General features: G+C 36.2%; 1 protein-coding gene and 1 long non-coding RNA gene across 7 annotated transcripts in view; both read right to left on the bottom strand.

Moving 5' to 3' along the window:
• The window catches only part of ERBB4 (erb-b2 receptor tyrosine kinase 4), a 1283620-nt gene that overhangs the window by 1188664 nt on the left and 67281 nt on the right, over positions 1-27675 (bottom strand). The gene's annotated exons all lie outside the window — the stretch shown is intronic.
• The window catches only part of LOC133228408 (uncharacterized), a 44375-nt gene that overhangs the window by 12118 nt on the left and 4582 nt on the right, over positions 1-27675 (bottom strand). The window contains exon 2 of the long non-coding RNA XR_009730194.1: positions 1-27654. This exon is cut by the window's left edge and continues 12118 nt beyond it. This is a non-coding gene — a long non-coding RNA (uncharacterized LOC133228408). The remainder of the gene's footprint in view (positions 27655-27675) is intronic.

The following is a 27675-nucleotide window of genomic DNA, read 5'->3' on the forward strand; positions in this document are numbered from 1 at the left end:
GTGACTGAACTGAACTTACAAAACTATTAAAAAATCTAGGTGTGTCTCATAATATTGCAAAAAATCAACTACTTGCTAAAACTTTAATGATATTAAATAGAAATAACTGATTTAAAATATCTCCCAACAGAATTTCCTGAACTGATATAAACACAACCTAGAGCTATGTAAAGGTCTTCTTATCTTCAGCTAATACCACTCACTGTCACATTTTTTTAATGCAGTACAAAACAAATTACTCAGTGGTCAGTATGCTGGAGAATAAAATAGAGTGGCTCTTTTTTCATTAGTTAAAAAATTTTAACTTAGTATTAAAATCAACATACTCAGTTTATCTCCAGTTGTTTTATTTTTAAAGGCTCAACTGTTTTATGTAAAAAAAAAAAGCAAAAGTGTTTGAATTTAATCATAAATAAATATATGTTTAACAAATGTCACCAACCCAAAATCATTAACTTCAGAATCTGAAGTAATGTCTTGATATTTTCCAACATTTAAGTACAGCTGAACTTCAACTATGTAATAAAATACTATACTTCAGACTTAAGCATACATTCTTTTCATTTCTGTCGAGTTGCTACAGGGCACAGCTATTCATATCTGCAAAGCCTGGTGGATTTACATGTGAGGGGAGAATGGGGGAAATAAAGGTTGGCATCACAAGAAAAAGCATGAAGTACAATAGAATAGAACAAGAGAACGATTGTCCGAGGCACCTCTTTCGTACACTGCATGGATTGTGAGTGTCCAGTTCTTTTCCAGATATTTATCAAGGGCAGTTAACTATCATTCTTTTTGTTGTAGAAAATAAATGGATAGGGGGTGGGGAAAGATGTCATGAGTAGGGAAGAAAGTTATGTGAGGAATGAAGGGGGAGGACGACGGGAGGGAATAACTTACCAAGGTTCTTTAAAGCATGCAAGTTAATGACCTTGCACATTTTATTCACACTTACGCTTTCCAACCTTCAGAGAGACAAGACTTGTGACAATGTCAGAATCTGAAAAGATTAAAGTAAGATGTCTTTTAAACTCAAAAGTTTGAAAAAGGTAAAAATAAAGTGGAGCAATCTTTTGAATCTTTGTAGAGAAAAGGAGAAAATATAACTGTGTCTATAATTTGGGTATCAAAATTGCAAATGTTTTACAATACCACTATATGCACTCTATAAGCTACACACTCTAGTATTCTTGGGCTTCCCTTGTGGCTCAGCTTGTAAAGAATCCACCTGCAATGCAGAAGACCTGGGTTCGATCCCTGGGTTGGGAATATCCCCTGGAGAAGGGAAAGGCTATCCACTCCAGTATTCTGGCCTGGAGAATTCCATGGACTGTAAGGTCCATGGGGTCCCAAATAGTCAAACACGACTGAACGACTTTCCCTTCACTTCACTACACATCCAGATGTGCAAGTGACTATAACCAAGAAATTGAGAATAAATTTAGCTTTTCTGGTTAATATATAAGTTAATAAAATTCAACAATAGCTTAGGATATCCTTCTAGGAATTCATGGGAGGATACTATTAGGAAAAACATACTTAACTGAAGAGATCAGATGATAAGATTAGAATCTTATCATTTTAACACATTCAAAAAACTTACATGTTTATATATATATAGTAATATGTGTATACATACTAATGTGTATGAATAAAATTTAGAATCAACATTTGAAGATATTTCATAAACTTACTCCAAATTTACAAACACTCAACCAATAAAATCCTTTCCATAAGACATGTCAATGTATTAGATATACTAAAACAGAGATAAAAATTTTAAATTGTTTTTAACTAAATATATGAGGACAAATCACAACTTTTTATATTTAAGAAAATGTTAAAACTAGCTATACTAACTTGGTTCTCAAAACTACATAATTATTAATAGAAAAATTTAGTTCTCCACTATACTTGCTAAATTAGAACAAACTCAGATTCTAGAATGAGATAAGACTATACAAATTCTAGCCCTGACATTTTCTAGTTGTGTAACTTCGGGCAAATCACTTAACTCATCAGAGTTAAAAGATTTTAGCTACAAAACAAGAATGATATATACCCACCTACTGTGTGAGGATTATGTAATTGTATAACAGCTATAACTCTATGGTGACTAGTTCCTACATCTTTAACTCAACCCCTCCCTCATATAGACTCTATCCATGAAAATCTGTTTTGAAAAGAAAGAATCAAATTCATAATTTCCCAATTAAGGCCTATGGGACAACAGAGATGTGCAAAGAATCTCAATACAAGATAAAAGTTCAAACAAACTTTGCAAACTCCTTCTGCCTCCAATAGTTGATAAATATTTTTCAAAGGCCCACATGGCTACATCCACCAATTTTACTTACTGATAGAGCAAGCAAATCAATTTTCAAAAACAGATAACATATGATTAATGTTCTACTTATTAGGTTCAGTTTTTTCAGTAAGATCATTATTTAAAGATGTTTATTTCATTAGAGGATTGCCAAATGGCACAGTTGTAAAGAATCCGATTGATATCTACCTATTGTTATTAGCTTAATTTCCTTTGTTTCTGTGAGATTTGTGATAAGGAATTTGCCATTTCTTCATATAACAAACTTGGTATGATTTCAATATTTCCATATGATTACTGTTATCAGGGTCTTTTGTTGTTTTTGTTATTTCAAAATTTTTAAAACGCCTTTATCTATCAGATAAATGGATTCAAATATTACAGAAAGAGATCAGGAATGAGAATGAGGACTAATAGACTTTATTCATGTTTAGGATATGTAAACCTAATTTTTCAATATTCAGACATGTCTGAAACAGAGACAGAGTATTTGAGAAAATATTTTGTCTTCTTTCCAAAATCATGAATTGCAAAGATTCTATATGTCACAGATATAACTCTATTTCTTAATTTCTATAACTTACTACAGTAAGGCACTAGAAAGTTGACAATTTCTTTTCTTTTCCACTGAGAAGACAGATTAAGATGATTTCTCTTTCACACAACCCAAAACATGCTGTCAGACTGAAAGACTCACTGACTGCTTAGCATGAAAATGCCAATTTGAAAAGCTAGCTATTATCCAAGAGGGCTGCCCATACTGATATCTTGTAGAAAAGACTATTTATGCATAAACTATACACATTGTTAGAATTTGTATAATAGAAAAATGTTTGATGTGTGAGCTCCTTTAGGAAGGTGAAAATTGTTTTCACAATAAATAATATTTTATCTTTTTAAACAGCTTAATGATTCCCATGAATCTATTTTAAGAACTGGTCCTTACTCACAACTTTTAACTTCTGGTAGATAGAATCACAACCTATTAACTTTATATTTCTTCAAGCATCAGCTGCAGGACCAAAACATCAAACAGGAGTGATGTAATAAGTACTATGGAAGAGCTCACTAACTCTTCTGTGAAAACTTAGTACATCATTTTTAATTCTGAGGTCTGTTTCCACGTCAACAAGTGAAGCAGCTGAACTTAGAATTGTAGAATCAAAACAGATCTTAACAAAAATTGAGTTTTTCTCTTTTTCCTTTATTTTTTAAATTGAAGGATAACTGCTTTACAGAATTTTGTTGTTTTCTGTCAAATATCAACATGAATCAGCCACAGGTATATGTATGTCCCCTCCCTCTTGAAACTCCTCCCATTATATAACATGTCAGGAAAAAAAAAATGACCATCATCTCAGAACTTATTTTAGAGAGAATAATATGTGGTACACATTCTAAAACAAAATGCCTAGTGCCAATGTTAAGACACTAAGAAATAATCTTAATTTAGCAAGGCATATTTGATCCAAGTTATGAAAAATTCTTGATCCTCCCTCCTTTGGAGTTTCAGTTCAGTTCAGTTCAGTCGGTCAGTCGTGTCCGACTCTTTGTGACCCCATGAATCGAAGCACGCCAGGCCTCCCTGTCCGTCACCAACTCCCGGAGTTCACTCAGACTCACGACCATCGAGTCAGTGATGCGATCCAGCCATCTCATCCTCTGTCGTCCCCTTCTCCTCCTGCCCCCAATCCCTCCCAGCATCAGAGTCTTTTCCAGTGAGTCAACTCTTCGCATGAGGTGGCCAGAGTACTGGAGTTTCAGCTTTAGCATCAGTCCTTCCAAAGAAATCCCAGGGCTGACCTCCTTCAGAATGGACTGGTTGGATCTCCTTGCAGCCCAAGGGACTCTCAAGAGTCTTCTCCAGCACCACAGTTCAAAAGTATCAATTCTTCGGCGCTCAGCCTTCTTCACAGTCCAACTCTCACATCCATACATGACCACAGGAAAAACCATAGCCTTGACTAGATGGACCTTTGGAGTTTAACCACAACTTAATGTACCCTGCTGTCATATTTGACATTGAAGACTTAACTTTATTCATGAAAATGTAAGGAACTATTTTCACATTATGTTAATTCCTCATTTTTCTCCCACCTCTGACAATCTGATCACTTCCAAGGGCTTATTCTCCAACACCCTGTGTGTTTCCCTGGATGTGTAGCTTCAATCACCCATTAGATATCCTTCCCTCCTCTCATTAGGTGATTTCATATACTCTTTTGGTTTTAATTATCACCCATGTCCAAATCTTTATCTTGGGCTCTGATCTTTCCCCTACATTATAGACTCATGTGCCTAGCTACTTAACCACATGGATATACCCAGGCATCTCAAACTCAAAATGTTAAATTTATATCATCTTCTTAACCCTGCACTACCTTCCACTCTGGTCATCTCTATAGAGGGTATCAGTCTCTAGCTCTGAGACATCCAAAGAACTTTCCATAATGATAAAACTGTCTTGTATCTGAACTCTCAATATAACAAGAGCTACTAGCCACATATCTTGCTGACCATATGAAATGAAGCAAGAGAGGAAATGAATGAGAAAGTGACTGTTTCATTTCAGCATTTTAAATTTCTTCTTCTGAAAGAAAAAAATGTACCAGGGTATAAAATTCCCGCTGGTTTCCATTACCAAAGTTACGAGAGAAGGAAAAAGACTGTGGGTAAAACATAAAACCAGAGTAAAGAGAAAATTCTAAACCTCAAAGGCCATGTTTTTTAAAACTTTATTGGAGAGAGAAATGAATTTAAAAAGTGCAAATTTTAGAAATTTTAGTTACAAAGCAACAGAGAATACCAGTTTTGTTTTTATGTTGTAAAAATAAAAGAACCAAAAAAGAATATATTGTTAAAAGTACAACACTTATTCATTTATTTATTGACAGATATTTATTGAGTGCTTACTATATTTAAGGCACCATACTAGGTTCTGGGAGTATGTGCTTGTGTGGTCAGTCTCTGTGTCATGTCCGACTCTTTGAGACACCATGGACCATAGCCCTCCAGGCTGCTCTGTCCATGGCATTCCCCAGACAAGAATACTGGAGTGGGTTGCCACTTCCTTCGCCAAGGGATCTTCCTGACCCGGGGATCAAACCCACATCTCCTGCATTGGTAGATGAATTATTTTCAACTGAGCCACCAGGGAAGCCTAGGTTCTGGATACTATGCAAGAAAGAAAAAACAGACATCATCCTTGCCCTCATGAGTCTTCAATACAGTGGCTTTTTCCCCAAGTTGTTTTTCTTTTTGGGTAAAAATTCAAGCTTATTTTACCCTTGAAGGAGAACTGGGAAAATAGAATCAGGGAAAAATAAGTACAAATATTTTTCTCTTGAGAAAACAGTGCTTTTTAAAGTAAACTGTAGTATACACTTTCTTTAGAGCATACACTCTTTTTTAGAGCAAACACTAATCTTTAGTGTTTTGTCCTTATTAAATCTGATTCATTTTCTAGCAACCTTTTGAAACGAAAGAAAATGTAATTCCAAGAAACAGTTTCAAAATATTTCTGCTAACATAAGATGAAATTGGTATAAAGAATAATAATGAAATATACATTCACAATAACCTCTATATATTTAGTTTTTAAATAACTACAAAAAAAACTGTATCACAGCTGTTAGAAAATATGGCATGCCTTAAATAAGTGTAAAGTATTTTTGAAGTACAAATACTGATGGGATAAATAGGGTATAAGATTAAGTGACAGGTAGAAGAAACAGAAATCTGTAAGAGCTGATTAATCATTACAGAATTATATTCTCAACTGATTGTTCTTAAGTACAAAAAGACTGCATCCGCTGTTTATAAATACCACAGTGCTTCTTTCATTAGTTATCTTCTTCTATTAAAAAAAAATAAAAAACAATACTGAGGTGATTAATTGTGAAGGTTAAGAAACAAATATTCTGTTAGGAGTTTTAAAATGCAGAACTAACTCAAAACTAAAATAACATTAAAAGTATAGCTATTTATACTTAAAGAATACAATTTTTACAGGATTTTTAGGACAAAAATGTATTTTTCACTTTATGTCAAAGCATTGAAAAAATATACATAATCACAAAATTAAAAGATAATCATTGGTAGTGTACTCTACAATGTTATCAGAAAGTACCTGTAAACTCTACTTTTCCTTTTAACTAGAAAACAAAATCAATTATAATGGCATTTATTTTTTAAGAGCTAAATGTTCCATATTTTACATATTCTACTGTACATGCCTTAAGATTTTATTATAACTGTGCCCAAAGTCTATTTAGTTCAGTTCATTACAGTATTCAATTCTTATAGGCATGTCAATGAAATTTTCAGAGAGATGTGTAATGATCTTCATTATACTAACTTCAAAGGGTAGGGTTACCTCAAAATAGCATAGTACACTATCCTTTAATGATCCTTCACAAAGGAAATATTTTTAAATGTGTGTATACATAATTCTTGAAACTATTAACTGTTTTAAATTAATAGAGACAGATGGTGTCTTTACATTTTGGCTCCAAATATATTTGAATTTATTTTAAAATCATAAAACATGAATAATCCAAACACAATTCTAAAATTAAAATTTTAGAATCCTTCATTGAAAAGCAGAGACATTACTTCGCCAACAAAGGTCCATCTACTCAAGGCTATGGTTTTTCCAGTGGTCATGTATGGATGTGAGAGTTGGACTGTGAAGAAAGCTGAGCGCCGAAGAATTGATGCTTTTGAACTGTGGTGTTAGAGAAGACTCTTGAGAGTCCCTTGGACTGCAAGGAGATCCAACCAGTCCATTCTGAAGGAGATCAGCCCTGGGATTTCTTTGGAAGGAATGATGCTAAAGCTGAAACTCCAGTACTTTGGCCACCTCATGCGAAGACTTGACTCACTGGAAAAGACTGTGATGCTGGGAGGGATTGGGGGCAGGAGGAGAAGGGGACGACAGAGGATGAGATGGCTAGATGGCATCACTGACTAGATGGACGTGAGTCTGAGTGAACTCTGGGAGTTGGTGATGGACAGGGAGGCCTGGCGTGCTTCGATTCATGGTGTCGCAAAGAGTCGGACACGACTGAGCGACTGAACTGAACTGAACTGAATCAAATGACATTTCTGTACATGAATGTTCTGTGGTTTCGTCTTTATTTACTCAACCATGTTCATTGTCCTTTAAATCACTTCAACTCCTCCCTTCTCGACCATTGCAAGATTTGTTAAATCTTCCTAGATATGTTACCACACAGAGTATTCTCTCAGAAAAGGATACCCCAAGCTTTACACCAAAGTGATGATGAGTTTTACTTACTTTTAACATCTTTCTTCATAATTTTACTTTGATATCTCTAGAATTAATACTGTTAAATCACTACCTGTCAGCCTTTGGTATAATAAGGCTTGAAAGTGAAAGTGAAGTCATTCAGTCCTGTCCAACTCTTTGCGACCCCATGGACTATAGCCTATCAGGCTTCTCCATCCATGGGATTTTCCAGGCAACAGTGCTGGAGTGGATTGCCATTTCCTTCTCCAGGGGATCTTCCCGACCCAGGAATCGAACCTGGGTCTCCCATGTTGCAGGCAGACGTTTTACCATCTGAGCCACCAGGGAAGCACCACATTAAACATTTTTCAATTAGCTCAAACAATTTTTCCCTTGAAAAATGTTTTCTTTGGCCAGAAATATTTGAAGCAATGAAAGTTTTGATCCTGAAGATTATTTTAAAAATAGAATATTGGCAACATCAATTTTTCCACAGAGCACTCTAGGAATACCACTGAGTCTTTTTTAATCATTCAGGTATAATAACATTATTATTTATTATATATAAAGTATTCATTATATAATTATCTTTTATTTTATACCATAAAGTAATGGGAACTAATCATCAATTGTTCTTCTTATTTTGACTCCCAAAGTCATTTATGTAATAATTTATTTTAACAAAAATTACTGGATACCTACTAGGTGTTAAGAATTGTGGTGCTGGAGAAGACTTTTGAGATTCCCTTAGACAGCAAGGTGATCAAACCAGTCAATCCTAAAGGAAATCAACCCTGAATATGCATTGGAGGGACTGATGTTGAAACTGAAGCTCCAATACTTTGGCCACCTGATGAGAAGAACTGACTCATTGGAAAAGACCCTGATGCTGGGAAAGGTTGAGGGCAGGAGAAGGGGTCAACAGAGGATGAGATGGTTGGATGGCATCAGTGACTCAATGGACATGAGTTTGAGCAAACTCTGGGACACAGTGAAGGACAGGGAAGCCTGGCACGATGCAGTTCATGGGTTGCAAAGAGTCGGACATGATCAAACGACTTAAGAACAGCTACTGTGTGCTGCATACGCTGTCGTGTGCTGACCGTATATAAGATAAGGCAGAAACATTCAGAAAGCAAATGAGTGTGAGCAAGAGAGAAAGGTTACAACAAATAAGTGTGATACCATAACAGCTTTTCAAAGTAGCATTCAACGGCTGCAAAATTCATTTACTTTTGGGAATGGGAAATCAGGAAAAGTGAATGATACGCAGTGTATTTTTAGCTGGGTTTTGAAATGTATGCGTTCCATGGACTGCAAGGAGATCCAACCAGTCCATTCTGAAGGAGATCAGCCCTGGGATTTCTTTGGAAGGAATGATGCTAAAGCTGAAACTCAAGTACTTTGGCCACCTCATGCGAAGAGTTGACTCAATGGAAAAGACTCTGATGCTGGGAGGGATTGGGGGCAGGAGGAGAAGGGGATGACAGAGGATGAGATGGCTGGATGGCATCACTGACTCGATGGACGTGAGTCTGAGTGAACTCCGGGAGTTGGTGATGGACAGGGAGGCCTGGCATGCTGAGATTCATGGGGTTGCAAAGAGTCAGACACGACTGAACTGAACTGAACTGAGATGTATGCAAACATCTGAACAAAACACCTGGTGAAGAGTGATAGAGCAAGAGGAAGAGCAACGAGGGTATACAGTTGAGAAAGTTTAATTTAGAAATTCTATGACAGATGAAATTTGTTGAAGAAAACCAAATAACCCAGCAGGCACATAATATAGGAATCAAGTATGGATGAAGAGGACGATGAATCTTTGAAAAGCAAAAATACAGACAGGCTGTGAAGGACTTCCTAGGTTGTTCTTAGAAGTCTGTACTTGATTCCTATCCAGGCAGTGGAGGATTTTAGTGCAAGAGTCCACATTCAGGTCTTCATTGGCAAAGTCTGCGAAATGGGCTTCAGGGCAGAGGCTGGAGGGTCCAGTTTGGAAATAAAGGACTATCACAATACTTCCAGATAGCAACTGCTGAGAAAACAAAAGGGAGGGAAGCAACTGAGCGGAGGAGAAAAAATATAGAAACAAAATTACTAAACTTGAAGACAAGAAGGAGACATGAAAAATCAAATATGATTCAAAGCTTCCCAGTTTAAGCAACAGATAATTGAAATAGGGAAAAAAAGAAAAAAATTCATGAGTGTCTTAAAGAGAGAACTAATGCTATTCATCTTTAGATCTGTTGTGTAACACAGGGATAGTACAGACATTTAAATGGCTGCAAACTAATAAGACACATTCATTTTTGCAGTTAGTCACTTACTACAATCTCCATATTTTCACCCATAAATCTGCTTTTCTAGATGACCAAAGTATAAAACTGTTTTAAGCAAAATCAGAAGTCTGACTGGTAGGTTTGTACAGAATGAAGTTTGGTACCATGTATCAGAATGGTTTGGGGTCATATATCAAAATGCCTTGATCTTCATATATAAGGGCATCATTAGTTCATGTTCTTTGAGTTAACTTTTTCTTGAATGGTACTAGATTTGCACAAACTATTTCCACAGTCTCACTTTCAGGCAGTTCTTTCCAGATAATATACAACCTAAGTTAGCTAAGGGAAGTCACGGTGACAATCTTTGGTAATAAAACATATATATGTTTAAATATACATGTATATATAACTGGGCCATATACTAATCACATTATTGACTTTTTTTGTTATTAATGGTAAATTTATTTTATCTGTCATAGAATTTCTAAATTATTTTTAGATATTAAACTTTATACATGAATAAGTCTATTTGATAGGGAAAAAAACAAAAGATTCAAAATATTATTCTGCATTAATATTCTCATATGTGGTAAAATCATATGATATCCCAATACTGACAACATAAGAAGCACAAACTAATTATTTTGTGTGTGTTCCCAGCCAGTCTCATTCAATCAGCTACAGGACTCAATTCAAAAGGTGATTAATTGCTCCCTGTTTCATACTGCAGAATTACCAGCCCATCTATGATACATGCAAAGACATTGAGAAATTTTAAATTTGAGCTTAATCAACTTCTCTAGATATTAAACATAGAGAAATAAGGGGAAGGTTAATTGCCATTGAAAGCTTCACTGAGGTAGAACAATTTCCTATTTGCTCTTATCCAATGATATACTCTGTACACGATACCTGTCGATCAGCAGCCAACACCACTGGAGGTGGAATATAGAAACTGCCTCCTCTACTTAACTAGTTGGAGTGATTTGACAAGGATTAGGTATGCATGAGAGGGTATCAGTAACCCCAGGAAGTCTCAAAATAATGACTCCCCTTCTTATCCTGCAATCCAATCATCTTAGCTAGGAATGATTGAAATGTCTAATTATTACATGGAAATCAAGGAGGCTATTTTGTTCTACTTTTTCCACAATTGTCTCATATTTTTAAGTAGATTTTTTACCAACTTCCAAAAACACTGATATATTTCTACATCCAGATAGATAAATTTATTATACTGAAATTTCTCTTTCTGTTTTTAGGAGTAAGAGAGTATTTTCAAACAAAGTTCCATTCCAGTAGAATCATTTTGCAGTCATTTTAGGATTGTTGCTGTTGTTCTATATATTGATAAATAGGTAACAACAGTTTTGTGTTTTTTTTTTCATGGCATTTCTGAGATTAATATTTTTATAATTCATCATGGTAGTTATCAGTTTAGCAGCCTGATAATCACTTGGGGAATTCATCTTTCTATAATCATTTTCACATTTTAAGGCTCAAACATACTTTGAAGGAGTTCTGCTTATAAACACACCCATTCCTGTCAAGTAGTAATTCAAACCAACCTAGAAATACACTATACATTTTAGGCAACTATATCAGTTTCCTAGAAGGACATTTTGAGTCCTTCTGGCCCAAATCATGTTTTAGTAGCCTTTAGAATTTTAAATGTTTCTTTTCTCAGAACAAGCAGTGGTCAATTAAAAACTATTTTTGCAAACAGCAATGATGTTTTACACATAGTAGGCAGTCAAAATGGGCTTCCCTGGTGGCTCAGAAGGTAAAGAATCCCTGGGTTGGAAAGATCCCCCAGGGGAGGGCATGGCAACTCACTCCAGTATTCTTTCCTGGAGGATCCCCATGGACAGAGGAGCTTGGCATGAAAAGAGTCGGATATGACTGAGTGACTAAGCACAGGAAGTCAAAATATTTGTTTAAATTAATTAGTAAAAGTTCATTGAAGTACTGAAAAAGGGCAATATGTGGCTAAGAAAAAATATTAGAAAGCAACATTTAAATTAGTGCAAATTGAGAACCAGCAGACTATTGGAAATATTAACAATTTTAAAATGTCAACCAAACCAGGTTCTCATCTAATCTTGCCACCATTTAGCTCTGTGATAAGTCACATGCTTAAATGTAAAAGTGAAGCAAAGAGTATTATAATGTCAAAGAATGAAAACAGGGAGGCTAGGAAATAAGATGCTTTGGTTCACAGTCCACCATTTATATTAACCTCTTTGGGCTTGTTTTCTCATTTTAAAGTGAGAGAATTGAACTAAATGACCCTCTTACTTCCTTTTCATCTCTAAAACATTATAATTTCATGAAGAGAACCACAAGTAATGGCATGATCAAAATTGCTAAGGTTAATCCCTGAAAACTTCCTAAGACTGATTTTAATTGAAATTTTCTGGAAAAGGCTAATATGAATAAGCTAACAGGGAAAATATACAGCAATAGTCACAGTCTACCTATTGATTGAATGAATGAAGTAGAAATAGAACATGATTATATTTTATGTCTCTTTTTAATTTATAAAGTGTTTTCCCATAAATTATGCATGAACATAAGCTTATGAAGATAAGAAAACTTCACTTAGGCCCTTTCTTATAAATGCATCCTAAAAACAACCCTTTGAAAAACTTACCAGGATCTTTTTACCCAGGATCATGAAAACATTTAAAAGGAAAAGCCATATATCAAAGTTAATCACTTGAGGTCTAGCCCATACCCATAACTATCTGACTCAATCAGAGTCTTTTTATCACTTCCTATTTTCCTGCTTCTCCAGGCTTCATTACTACACTATTAAATAGTTTTGTGCTTTTTACCACTGTACTTCAATTAGTATTCTCGATGACGGGGGAGCCTGGTGGGCTGCTGTCTCTGGGGCTGCACAGAGTCGGACACGCCTGAAGCAACTTAGCAGCAGCATGTGTGTCCAACACAGACTTTTTATCACTCTCTTTTTTCTACTACATTTTCTTTTTTAGCCTAGCTTGCCACAATCATTTATCTCTTGTATTTTAAATTCCATATCTCATTTAAGATTGATATAATAATGTTAACATTAAATCTAAAATAGAGACTGGACTTGAGAATACACTGAGCAGACAAAACCACTTAAGCCACGTAAGCAAAACTGAATTTAGCTTATTTCGTGAACATAAGTGAAACTTTACTTAGGTTATTTCTTGTAAATGCAAATGTAAATTCTCAGACAATCATAAAAGAAACAAGTCATCTTCCTAAAACTGATAATTACTTTTAACCAATCCCCTGATCTCTGGAAATCCCCATCATAACAACCAATCACTGCAAAGGTTAACAACTTCCTCATTTCACTTTATAAGCTATTGTGTAAAACTTCACATCCCTATGATTTACATTAGTTTTTGTTTTTGAAAGCTTCCAGTTTGCAAACTGTTCTTAAATGCAGAGTAAACTTTTACTATAAACTTACAATAAATACTATTTATTGATTTGGTGGTTTTAATTTTGCTACTTCTCGAGTTCTGACAATAGTAAGTTCAGCTTAATACTATTAACATATTCAACCAACCAAGGGCAAAGAAATGATAACTAAAAATTTTAAGTGCGATTAGATACAAGAACCAGACCTACCAACTTCTACAGACCCTAAAGGTACTTAAAACATCCTAAAATTCCTGTGTTTATTATTTTTAAATAAAACACTTTATAACAATGTTAAAGAAACTACTACAGAATTCTAGAAGTTTAAAAATATTACATTGTCAATAGTGATTTTGTTGTTCTTTGAAACTGCATACTATTTTATCATCATTCGATAATAGATTGCTTTTTTTTGAAGGTAGGCCTGAAAACTATCAGTTAAAAAGGGAGTTAAAAAATCTAACATAACTTAAAATTCAATGTAACCATTTAAACATTATAGAGTCCTTAAAATCTTACTTGCCATATTAGCAATGTTTAAAAAACTGATCAATGGTTACAACTGATTCTTCTTAGGAAAACAATTATTTTCTCTCCATTACATCAGTAGGTCAATGCTGATGTGTAGATTACCAAAGGAATCACTTATTTTTCCAAAATATTAACTGTTTCAATAGTTAACTTAAAAAAAAAAAGATGGAATCTCCAGACTCCTTCTCATAGTGGCTTTATCAATTTATATTCCCACCAACAGTGCAAGAGTTTCCTTTTCTCCACACTCCCTCTAGCTTTTACTGTTGTAGATTTTTTTGATGAGGGCCATTCTGTCTGGTATGAGGAGATTGGGATGGACATGTGTAAAACAGTAGCTGGTGAGAATAGGGAGCTCAATTTGAATAGTACAGGGAGCTCAATTTGGTGCTCTATGGTGACCTAGATGGGTGGGAAGGAAGGGGAGTAGGTGGGAGGAAGGCCCCAGAGTGAGGGGACATATGTATCAGTTCAGTTCAGTTCAGTTCAGTCGCTCAGTCGTGTCCGACTCTTCGTGACCCCATGAATCGAAGCATGCCAGGCCTCCCTGTCCATCACCAACTCCCGGAGTTCACGCAGACTCACGTCCATCGAGTCAGTGATGCCATCCAGCCATCTCATCCTCTGTCGTCCCCTTCTCCTCCTGCCCCCAATCCCTCCCAGCATCACAGTCTTTTCCAATGAGTCAACTCTTCGCATGACGTGGCCAAAGTGCTGGAGTTTCAGCTTTAGCATCATTCCTTCCAAAGATATCCCAGGGCTGATCACCTTCAGAATGGACTGGCTGGATCTCCTTGCAGTCCAAGGGACTCTCAAGAGTCTTCTCCAACACCACAGTTCAAAAGCATCAATTCTTCGGCACTCAGCTTTCTTCACAGTCCAACTCTCACATCCATACATAACCACTGGAAAAACCATTGCCTTGACTAGACAGACCTTTGTTGGCAAAGTAATGTCTCATACATATAGCTTATTCACTTGGTTGTACAACAGAAACCAACACAACAGTATAAAGCAAATATTCTTCAATTAAAAAAAAATAAAAAAACAAACATCCAATAAATAGTATTCTTCATATCATTTAATTAAGGAAGAACTTTTTAAAGTCTACATATGAATAAATAATACTTTCACTTTTCAATTTTTCATATAATAATGGCATTTTTCAACTGATAACATCATAGTGTTCTAACTACTATAATAAGCATCATCTTACTATTTATAGATGCAGCATAAAATAATGCTTTGAATATTTAGGGTCAAAAGTACATCAGTTCCCAAAATTAAACTATTATCCATTTTTTGTATATGAGTATCTCTCAAAATAGTATGATTTCAGAGAATTAGGCACTTGGAAACACTTGGGGACAATAATCAAATACAGTTATATTCTTTTGTGTTTCCCTGATGGCTCAGATGGTAAAGAATCTGCCAGCAATGCAGGAGACCTGGGTTCAATCCCTGGGTTGGGAAGATAGCCTGGAGAAGGAAATGGCAACCCCCTCCAGTATTATTGGCTGGAGAATCCCATGGACAGAGTCTTGAGGGCTACAACCCATGGGATCACAAAGAGTTGGACAGGACTGAGCAACTTTCACTTTCTTTACATGGTAAATTTTCATTTAATGTTTGCCCCTACAACTATACTACATATATATTATTGCCACTTTTTGACTGCAACTTCTACTTCAAAGCAAAATGACTGTCACTTGTTAGTTGCAGTTTTTTGTTGTTTAGACACTAAGTCATGTCCAACTCTTTTGTGATCCCACGGATTGTAGCCTGCCAGGCTACTCTGTCCCTGAGATTTCCCAGGCAAGAATACTGAAGTGGATTGCCATTTCCTTCTCCAGGGGATCTTCCTAACCCAGGGATCGAACCAAACCCGGGTCTCTTGTGTCTCCTGTATTGGCAGGCAGATTTTTTACCACTGGACCACGAGGGAAGCCCAATGGCAGTCGTAAAGAGATGTTCATGTGTCTTGGTTTTCGACTATGCTTAGCACATTCTCATTTCCCAGCTTACTGCTTTCCAAAGACAATCTTGCACAGATAGATACTTTGCAGATCTGTTAATGGTATTAACATTTTTAAGGTTTTGGGAAAATACTATCTCAAATTCGAGACCAATGTATTGATTTGCATATTCCTGTTTTTAACAAATATACATGTATTCAGATTCTCAATGCCTTCCATAACATAGTCTCACCATAGATACTCAACTGTTTTCTTTCAACCTTTCTAACCCTACAGTGAACTAGTTTTAAGGTTTGGGGCACATCCTACGTTTAGTCTTGTTTCTAATATGTTCTCTATGTTCTTCTTTCTGGATGGAACACCAGCTTTCTTTAGGTCTACTTATTTCAATACAGTAACCTTAGGTTAAGCCAAACTGAACTTTAGAAGACTGTTGTTCATACCAATCATGGCCTTCTCTGAAATTCAACTGCACATATAGTCTGCAATACCACATATGTTTACAATAAATTGTTTTTTGTTTTAGGTATGTTTGTTATACCTCTACAAGTAGATTGTAAATTTCTTGTGAGCAGAGTTTAAGTCTATCATTGTAAGATTTGTTGTTACCTGCTCCAGACCAAGATATGTGTGTACGTGTGTTAGTCACTCAGTCATGTCTGACTCTTTGCTACCCCCATGGACTGTAGCCCGCCGGGCTCCTCAGTCCAGTTCTAAATCCTTATACTGTTTCAATGAAAGTAAAAATTATTTTCTGACACATTCAGCCAGGGTATGGGGCCAGATTCTCTGTGCTTCACCCAAATCATAGGCTCATCACCACTGACTCCACTGTAGATGAATATCTGTCTTATTTGGGGGAACTATTTTCTACTTACTCCAACTATGTGATTCAAGCAAGGGTTGCTTATCACAGTTCTAAATCCTTCTAACAATAGGTTTTAAAAATAATGAGACCTGAGCCAATCAGAGACATTCCCTGGAGATTTTCCAGCTGGTATTAAGAAAAAGTAAGAAATTTGAATGGCAAAATTTAGAAAATACAGGCCTGAAAGCTGGTGAAAATTATGATTCCACTCTATAGAGAAAAGTTAATCTGGGAGACTAACACTACCACGAATGAGAAGGACAGATAGATAAAAAATTAGACGAGTGGTTTGTAGCAATAATCTAGTTTTAGATTCATTTATCTCTGAGGCCCAAATATGCCCTTGCTGTTCCAGTAGATGAGTAATTGGAACCCTCTGTGGACATACATCCAAAGGTTAACAATCTAGGAGAAGAGAATATAGATTATTTTAATGTCTTTCTTTTTTAGGAACTATATGCTCTAAATTTAGGTCAAGGAACACATATCACTTTGGTAAAAAGCAGCAGTTACAAATAAAAGCTCTTGTTTTTGTTTAATTTTTTTCTTCTTTAGCCACACCTTACTGCATGAGGAACTTCCAGTGGAAGCTCAGAGTCTTAATCACTGAATCACCAGGGAAACCCCATTCATTTCACATGTAAATGATGTTACTATTCATAAACAAAATAGTATAATAGATTAGATTATCGACTCTCTCCTATAAGTAATCTGGATATTTTATATAGAAAGATGAGAAATTCTACACTTGGCCTAGACCAGATTTTTGTATATGGCACAGGTTATATTCAGTTCAGTTCAGTTCAGTCGCTCAGTCGTGTCCAACTCTGCGACCCCATGAACCACAGCACGCCAGGCCTCCCTGTCCATCACCAACTCCAGGAGTCCACCCAAACCCATGTCCATTGAGTGGGTGATGCCATCCAACCATCTTATCCTCTGTTGTCCCCTTCTCCTCCTGCCCTCAATAATTCCCAGCATCAGGGTCTTTTCCAATGAGTCCGCTCTTCTCATCAGGTAGCCAAAGTATTGGAGTTTCAGCTTCAACATCAGTCCTTCCAATGAACACCCAGGTCTGATCTATTGTGCTACCTTAAATTTAAGTAGCAAAGGTGAGAATATATTTTAAACCTGAAAATCTGTAAACAAAGATTGGTTCTGTACTCCTCCAGTTAAAAAATAACTTATATTATGTACCAATACACTTAATAAATATGTAGAATTGGGTATTAATATTTGATTAACTTGACTACAAACAGAAAAATAAGCTAATATTTAATTTTACCATAGGGTTAAAGTAGGTAAACTTGATATAGTCATATTAAACAGATGATTTTAAATAATTTACATTCCAGTTTCATATTGTTGACTAATATAAGATTGCATCTTATAGTTCTGAAAAATTCCTGATTAATATAGAAATATAACAATCCATTACAATTACAAATTTGTCTTACTCTTGCTATTATTACTACCGCTAGTACAACATCAACACTGAAACCAGTGTGAAATCTTCCAATGCAACAATTTTGCTTCCCAGAACAGTCTTTTCTCTCCTCTACAAAGAAATAACCGAGCTATTTCAGTAGAAAACTTTTTTTTTCACTTTTTTGAGGTATATTTGACAAATATAATTATAAAGTATTTAAAGTATGCTGCTGCTAAGTCACTTCAGTCGTGTCCGACTCTGTGGGACCCCATAGATGGCAGCCCACCAGGCTCCCCCGTCCCTGGGATTCTCCAGGCAAGAACACTGGAGTGGGTTGCCATTTCCTTCTCCAATGCATGAAAGTGAAAAGTGAAAGGGAAGTCGCTCAGTCGTGTCCGACTCTTAGCGACCCCACGGACTGCAGCCTACCAGGCTCCACTGTCCATGGGATTTTCCAGACAAGAGTACTGGAGTGGGGTGCCATTGCCTTCTCCTATTTAAAGTATACATCATGGTTATTAGATATATGAATACACTATGAAAGGATTCACAGTATCCAGTTAATTAACACTTTCATCACCTCACACATATTTTTTTAAAAATTTGTGAAGAACATTTAAATTCCATTCCCTTTGCAAATTTTAATTATATAATACAGTGTTACCAACTATAGTTACCATATTGGCATTAGACTCTCAGACTTTATTTATCTTGTAGCTGAAAGTTTGTGCCCTTTGACCAGTCTCCCCCTAGCTCTTGGCAACACAGTTTTCTAGTCTCTAATGCTCTGAATTTGACTTTTATGCTTTTTCTTTCCACTTTTATTTAAGATTCCAAAGATAAGTAACATCAGACAGGATTTGTCCTTCTCCATCTGGCTTATTTCACTTAGCATAAAGTGATGGACCTTGATGGACCTCCCTCAAGGTCGATCGACGTTTTCACAAATGGCAGGATTTCCTTCTTTCTCATAAGAGATTACTATTCCATTGTGTCTATTGGTGTATATTTGGGGTGTGTGTGTGTGAGTGTGTATACAGTGGTATGTAAGTGTATGAAAGTGAAGTCAAAGTGTTAGCTGCTCAGCTGTGTCCAATTCTTTGTGACCTCGTGGAATGTCGCCCGCCAGGCTCCTCTGTCCATGGAATTCTCCAAGCAAGAATACTGCAGTGGGTTGCCATTTCCTCCCTGCAGGAGATCTTCCCTGACCCAGGGATGGAACCTGGGTCTCCTGCATTGCACGTAAATTCTTTACCATCTGAGCCATCATGGAAGCTCTATGTGTGTGTGTGTGTGTGTGTGTGTGTGTGTGTGCGCGCGCGTGCATGCAAACTTAGTATATATCTATATCTATCTATCTATCTATATATATATATATACACATAGCACAAGAATCCAAATACTTCTTTGCTGCCATTCTGTTTCATTTCTTTTGAATATAAGGACCAGATTGTTTAAAATAAATTGTTACTGGGATATAAATGAAATATGTAGGACTTCCATGGTGGTGCTAGGGGTAAATAACCTGCCTAACAATGCTTTAAGACAAAAGTGAGGCAGGTTTGATCCCTGGGTCAGGAAGATTCCCCTGGAGTAGGAAATGGCAACCCACTCCAGTATTCTTGCCAGGAGAATCCCAGGGACAGAGGAGCCTGGCCAGCTTCTGTCCATAGGATCACAAAGAGTTGGACATGACTGAAGTGACTTAGCACATAGCACAGCACAGTCACTTCTAAAATGATCTGTTCCTTTTTCACTTATTACTGTTGTCACTGCTGTCTAATTGGAGCAGAAATCATAAAGATATTTCATTTATTTTACATATTTTACATACATAAATTATTTTACTGGTCATTTATTAAAGGTAATACCACTGCTAGAGTTTATTTAAAATTATATATATATATACATATTCTAGCAGTATTAATAATATTAATAATTTACAAATTACGTTTTTTTTCTTGTAGTGATAGCCAATAATAAATCTAAAACACATTTATCCAATTATCCAGACAGTTAACAAAGATAAAAGAGAGGTGTTAACACCTGTTGTCATCACCTCCTCTCATTTGAATTAGAGACAATCTTACTGGCATCTGAGAAACTTGACTACTTTAAGTGAGCAAGTCTACTTCTGTTATAAAAATCAGGAAATCCATTTGTATATCAAACATCTATTATCTCATAACTACATGTAATTTGCATAATATGTAATCATGCCAAAGCTAATATATGTCAATGAAATATACTCACAAAATAAGTTACTATCAATTGTGAGTTTAATAAATAGGTATAATACATTATAAAATATATATCCATAAAAGTATTCATTATTCAACTTGCCTACTGAAGAGAAAGAGGGGGAGCTAAAATGCACTGAAAACCTTAAGTATATTGACACAACTAACTTTTGATGTAGGCATTACTCCCTCCATTGTACACTTAAGGAAACAGAGGCTCCAAAAGTGCAAACAAATTGCACAGGATTTCACAGTAGAAATCACAGTATAGCTCACTTCAATCCAGATCTACTTGGCTCTAAAATCTTTCTTTCCTTTGCACTACTGCTTCCTAACCTCTCTTACTCCATATAAATAAATAAGCAGAAAATAAAGAAAAGTATTGAATGTGAAAATTTGAGACATCTGGAGTTCCACTGAAAAATCACCTACTTTAAGTAATTGTTAATGAAGGCAAGTCCTGAAAGGTAGAAAATATATAAATGAAGAGAGCAGTGTTTCTCTTACTACCTAGTCTAAAGAAATAGGCTGGTTGTTTTAGTTTTAAACTGCCACTCTATGATACTTTAAAATTATATAATTACTAGAAAAAATTAATTACCTGAAAAATGATCATTCACTTGGATGTCATAGCAATTTTAAATTGGTATAAAAATTCCGAAATGCTTACTCTCAATTTGTGTACTTATTTATAAGAAACCAGCACCAGTCTGTGTACCACCTTGAGTGGAACGGAACTAGAAGACAGGTAATAGAGGCAATAAATTTGATAAATATTAGCTTATATATTAGAAAATATTTTTCTGCACCTAGGTTTTATTAGAATTTTAAAAATTCTTGTACTCCAAACAATTTCTTGCAAACACTGTTACTTCATTAACTTGCTTTTCATGGTAGTTTAGTATAAAAGAAAATAAAGGTATTCTTAAGGTTAAGAAAGTTGGTAACAGAATAAAATATATATTGTCTTACTGAAACAGGTAGATAAAAAGTCACAGGCCTATCAACTTAGCCTTTACTTTTGTTCTGTGTATATACAAAAATTTATTAAGCATCAACATGAAACATCACTAATTACTTGAGAATATGGTAATTATTTAAATTAAAATTATTATTTTAATAATTAATAATTATTAAAATTATTCCATTTTCTTTCTGACAGGCTCAGGGGATATGATTTGTTCTTACTGAATATATTGAATAAAAACAGCAATGGAGAAACAAGATGACTAATGTTCTATTTATCCTCTCTGTCAAAGCAAGCACATAAAACAGGTTTCTACACTTGCCATTTTCCAAAATGTGGCAGAGGTTCATAATAGATCCCTAAATGCATTTGACAAAGTGAAAATTTGTTTTACATCATGAGATTTGGGCACTGATTCTAGAAAAATGTGTAATTAAATGTAGAAAACAAAAACATGAAATAGATTTTTCCCATAGCATAGTAACTAGCTTTGTGTAGCATACTATATAATGACATTGTTATTTAGTTTTTAATTTTCTTTTTCAATTGTTATTAACCATGGAGTATACTTAAGCATAATGGATAGAGTAATGAGATTACTATTTACTGATTACTCTAAATAATTACCATTTTTTTGTAATTTGGGAATAAAACTATCTTATTACTTTTGATATACGGACAAAACTGTAGCTTACTAATAACAGAATTATCATTTGTTTAATATTTCCTACTCTCAGAGTGCATAAAGAACATCTAATAAGATTTTATGATAAAGTCTTGGATTAGTTAAATAGTATCTATTAAAATACATGCAGTGCTCTTATTACTGTGAAAAAACAAATCTTTCATGACATCAGGAAACTGAAGTATTTTTATTTTCATGCTAATTCTGAATAGAATAAAAGAGATAGCTTTGATAAACACTTTATAGTAGCTAAAAAAAACAGTTCTAGAAATTTCCTTAAATGACACTTCAACACTTAACATAAAACAATATAAGAGTTTGAAAACCATGAAATACAAAATAAACACGTTTTTCAATTATTTTAGTGATAGCAATATTTCCATTTAATTGCCCAAATATAGAGGACAATAAATTAAAGACAGGTGATGGAAACGTTGATTAATAGAACAGGCAAATACAGGCAAAACAGTGATTTATTAGAGTGTTTGCTCAGTAATGTCATAAATATGGTACACCGGCAAATAGTTCATTGTTGGCAAGATCCACTGGAGAAGGAAATGGCAACCCTCTCCAGTATTCATGCCTATGAAATCCCATGGACTGAAGAGCTTTGCAAGAGTTGGACATGACTTAGCAACTAAACAACAAAATGCTCATTTAATTAAAACATATTAATATAAGAGGCAAACGAGAATAATAAGTTTCAAAGTAGCTAATTTTCTGGTTACTGAAAGACATTGTCTGTGCTTGTCTCACAATGGTATTAACTTCATATTGTGCTGGCAGAGAAAAGCTTTAATTGATGCTCATATTACTGGAATGGCCACCATGGTATGGTGTTCCAGCTGCTAAAGAAACAACCCGTGATAAGGCAATAACTTACCCTGAGCTTCAGGGTCAGTATGTGCCATCTATTCTCATGAGTTTAACATCCACAAAACTCTCCAGCCCTGACCTCTCCCTAGAAATTTAAGTTCTTATGTTCACAGGACTGCTGGTAAGGTATTTCCAATAGAAAATTCCAAAAATACCTTAAACTTGTCAAAAGGTAAACTCACCGCCATTCCCTGACACCTGGCCAGACTTCTTCTTCCAGATTCTGTCAGTGGCATCAACATCTCTCACAGAATCAAACTAGAAGACTTGAGAATCTTCTTAATTCTTGCTTCTCCTCTATTACCCCAAATTCAAGCTTTCCTCTAGCACTTCCCATCAGGCCATCAGGGACACACAAGACAGCTTGCGTGGAAGTGTCCCATGCTTCTCCAGTCTAGTGTCACCATCTTGAAACTGTAATTTTTTTAACACAGAGCCCTGCATTTTCTTGCACTCAGTTCAGTTCAGTTCAGTTCAGTCGCTCAGTCATGTCTGACTCTTTGCGACCCCATGAATCGCAGCACGCCAGGCCTCCCTGTCCCTCACCAACTCCCGGAGTTCACTGAGACTCACATCCATCGAGTTAGTGATGCCATCCAGCCATCTCATCCTGTCGTCCCCTTTCCCTCCTGCCCCCAATCCCTCCCATATTCAGAGTCTTTTCCAATGAGCCAACTCTTTGCATGAGGTGGCCAAAGTACTGGAGTTTCAGCTTTAGCATCATTCCTTCCAAAGAAATCCCAGGGCTGATCTCCTTCAGAATGGACTGGTTGGATCTCCTTGCAGTCCAAGGGACTCTCAAGAGTCTTCTCCAACACCACAGTTCAAAAGCATAATTCTTTGGCACTCAGCTTTCTTTACAGTCCAACTCTCACATCCATACATGACCACAGGAAAAACCACAGCCCTGACTAGACGAACCTTTGTTGGCAAAGTAATGTCTCTGCTTTTGAATACGCTATCTACGTTGGTCATAACTTTCCTTCCAAGGAGTAAGCCTCTTTTAATTTCATGGCTGCAGTCACCATCTGCAGTGATTTTGGAGCCCCCCAAAATAAAGTCTGACACTGTTTCCCCATCTATTTCCCATGAAGTGATGGGACCGCATGCCATGATCTTTGTTTTTAGAATGTTGAGCTTTAAGCCAACCTTTTCACTCTCCTCTTTCACTTTCTTCAGGAGGCTTTTTAGTTCCTCTTCACTTTCTGCCATAAGGGTGGTGTCATCTGCATATCTGAGGTTATTGATATTTCTCCTGGCAATCTTGATTCCAGCTTGTGCTTCTTCCAGCCCAGCGTTTCTCATGATGTACTCTGCATATAAGTTAAATAAGCAGGGTGACAATACACAGCCTTGACATACTCCTTTTTCTATTTGGAACCACTCTGTTGTTCCATCTCCAGTTCTAACTGTTACTTCCTGACCAGCATTCAGGTTTCTCAAGAGGCAGGTCAGGTGGTCTGATATTCCCATCTCTTTCAGAATTTTCCACAGTTTATTGTGATCCACACAGTCAAAGGCTTTGGCATAGTCAATAACGCAGAAATAGATGTTTTTCTGGAACTCTCTTGCTTTTTCCATGATCCAGTGGATGTTGGCAATTTGATCTCTGGTCCTCTGCCTTTTCTAAAACCAACTTGAACATCTGGAAGTTCATGGTTCACGTATTGCTGAAGCCTGGCTTAGAGAATTTTGAGCATTACTTTACTAGCATGTGAGATGCAATTGTGCGGTAGTTTGAGCATTCGTTGGCATTGCCTTTCTTTGGGACTGGAATGAAAACTGACCTTTTCCAGTCCTGTGGCCACTGCTGAGTTTTCCAAATTTGCTGGCATATTTTCTTGCACTGGGACCTGCAAATTATGTAGCCAGTTCTGCCTCCCGTGCTCTTTATCCTCTGTAAAATCTGTGTGATAGCCTCTAAATGTACCATGAAATTTCTCATTTCTTGTCTTTGTTCTCATTTTTCCTCTGTTGAGAACGTCTCAAATCCTCAAATACTCATTCCTAGTGCCACCTCCTCAAACAAGCCTTTGCTGCACAATTAAGATAGGTTAAGCTCTCCCATAATAACTCAATTATTTCAGTTACTAGACTGTATTATTACCTGTTCTTTTCTTCTCTGAGCTCATAGCAAGGAAGTAGGAATTACTCTGCAACTCACATAGTCAATAACACACAGAAAACACACAATCAAGTTTTATTGTATGAATGACTAGAAAATGAAAAGAGGCATAGGAAAACCCTGCTTTTTTTTTTGGTCTCATGAATTAGTGTTTTCAAAACAAAAAAACTATCAAATAAAAATAGTGACTTATATTATCAATTTTGAATCTACCCACTTCTCCCTAGTTCCTTCTTCACTCCTACTCAGTCAGATATGGTTCGTCTCTGGCCTGAACTATTTTAACAGGTTCTCTTGACTTCTTCCAATGCATTCTCTGCACTGAAGCTGGAAGGATCTATAAAGATAAAAATCAGATTGTGGACCTACAACAATTATTCTGTCTGCATCCTCCAGATTTCAGCTCAGATACTACTTCATTAATAAGGTTGGGAAAAATTACTTGGCCCCATACATTAAAATAAGCCAACCCCCCTATACACACATCACTATACTGTTTGTACTTTTCTTTTTTAGCACTAGAAGCTTATAATTTACAACTTCCAGTGATATAAATTAATAAAATTCATCTCCTTCCAAGACTGAACACTTTGAGTCAGGAATCATGTCTAATCTTTTTCACATTCTATCTCCAATATACCTGGGAGATGGTGGGCCCCCAAAACTAATTTGTCAAATTAATATTGGATAGTAATACTTTGTAGACACATGGCATGGAAACTTCGAAGACTCTAAAATATATGTACCCTGAAAATAAATATTATTATTTTCATTCTATTCTGCCCTCTTTAAAACAATACTTTATGCTGGCTAGCCTGACTCACAGTTCTTCAAATTTCACTCCATTATCCTGCAAGTATGACAGATGTCTCTAAAGATTTCTAAGAAGCATTCTGCTGGGTATATGTGGCTTTGCACGTCTGAGTTCTTCCCTAAAGACCCTACTGAACATCTGAGAATTTGAGGAAAATAATGCAGGAAGCCCACAATTTTAAGAATAAACACGACTTTCCTCACAAATGCATTAACACAAATTAGCAAGTTTTAGAAATATACAACTAGAAACCATAAAAAATATTTTCCTACCTCAGACCCAGAGAGCTTTAAACATTATTTTGTGTACATCCCTTGAAGACTGCCACATGTGCGTAAGACAACTCTCCGAGAATAACTTCTTCGTGAAACAAAGCCTAAAGATGACACCACTTGAGAAGTCTAGACTCAATTGTGAGGGTCCTATTTAACCAACTATTTGTCTGCTTCTGCTTGCATTTTTAGGATGGCTTTGGGAATGTGGGTTTCTATGTTCTACATCTCTAATCCTCAGTTTCCTCACCTGTAAATATGGTGCAGCAATGGTACCTGTTATAGTGTAATTATAAAGATTGAATGAGATGATCCATGTACAAAAATATAATGTTTGTCAACTTACAAGTATCCAATAAACCTTAACGAATGATGATAACCCCTCAAAACTCTGAGTCTGGAAATGACAGAGATATGAATAACATAGCATAACAGAGCATTACAGAGTTCTAACTGGAAGTCAAAAACCTGAGCTGAAAGACTGTCTCTCAGGCAATTTGGTTCCCATTAGCTGCCCCCTACACTTTTCCTCCCTATACTTCTGCCACTTTGATAGGGATACAAAATTACACCTCCAATGTAATCAGGTAAAGAATCCAAAAGGAGCCGTTACAATTAATTTGACTGAGAACGAGGCATGGAAGATAAACATGCAGCATGCCCTCAGGAACACAAACATTACATTTATCTCTATTTATCCACATGTCAATTAATGAACCAACTGGCTATCAGTCTTTTAATAAGGAGTAATCATTTGGCACCCCACTCCAGGACTCTTGCCTGGAAAATCCCATGGATGGAGGAGCCTGGTGGGCTGCAGTCCATGGGGTCACTAAGAGTCGGAGACAACTGAACAACTTCACTTTCACTTTTCACTTTCATGCATTGGAGAAGGAAATGGCAACCCACTCCAGTGTTCTTGCCTGGAGAATCCCGGGGACGGGGTAGCCTGGTGGGCTGCCATCTATGGGGTCGCATGACTGAAGCGACTTAGCAGTAGCAGTAGCAGCATTTCCAACTAAAGTTGCCGTTTTCCTATAATTCAAATCCCTCTTCTGTGATGACTTTTAAATGAAAAGAAAACATGTTTTTAAAAGCAACATTCCCTTCTCGAATATTTCCACTTTACTGCATTTGAACTGCACAAGTTCAAATGAGACAATTTAGTGCTGTGTCTTTTTGTTGTTGTTGTTCCGAGCAGAGATGAAGGTAATTTGCTGCCTCATGCATCTGTTTCCTCATCAACACAGCGAGGACTAGGCTAATTAGGGGATGAAAACAATATGGTCATATGGATAGGCCAGATTGCTTGTCACTCAGTTTTTCAATAAGGGGGATCTGTTTTGAGGACAGGAAACAGATAATGATTCTCTGGCGTCTCCCTTGCAAGACATGAAAAGAAAGAACTGGGAAGTGTTCAGATGTTCACCTGCTTATTTCTAGCATTCATCCTAGGAATAATCTTACTAGGGTGTGTCATTTGTTTCGTCTTTACAAGGGTATTCCTTATTAGAAAGTGTCAACCAAGGAACTAACTTCCAGGGAGAATGATGGAATGCAATCAACACACTTGAGTTTGATTCCCTATTCTGAAATATCCCATAGGTCAC

This window comes from Bos javanicus, chromosome 2 (genome assembly GCF_032452875.1).
Source record: "Bos javanicus breed banteng chromosome 2, ARS-OSU_banteng_1.0, whole genome shotgun sequence".
Classification (NCBI taxonomy): domain Eukaryota; kingdom Metazoa; phylum Chordata; class Mammalia; order Artiodactyla; family Bovidae; genus Bos; species Bos javanicus.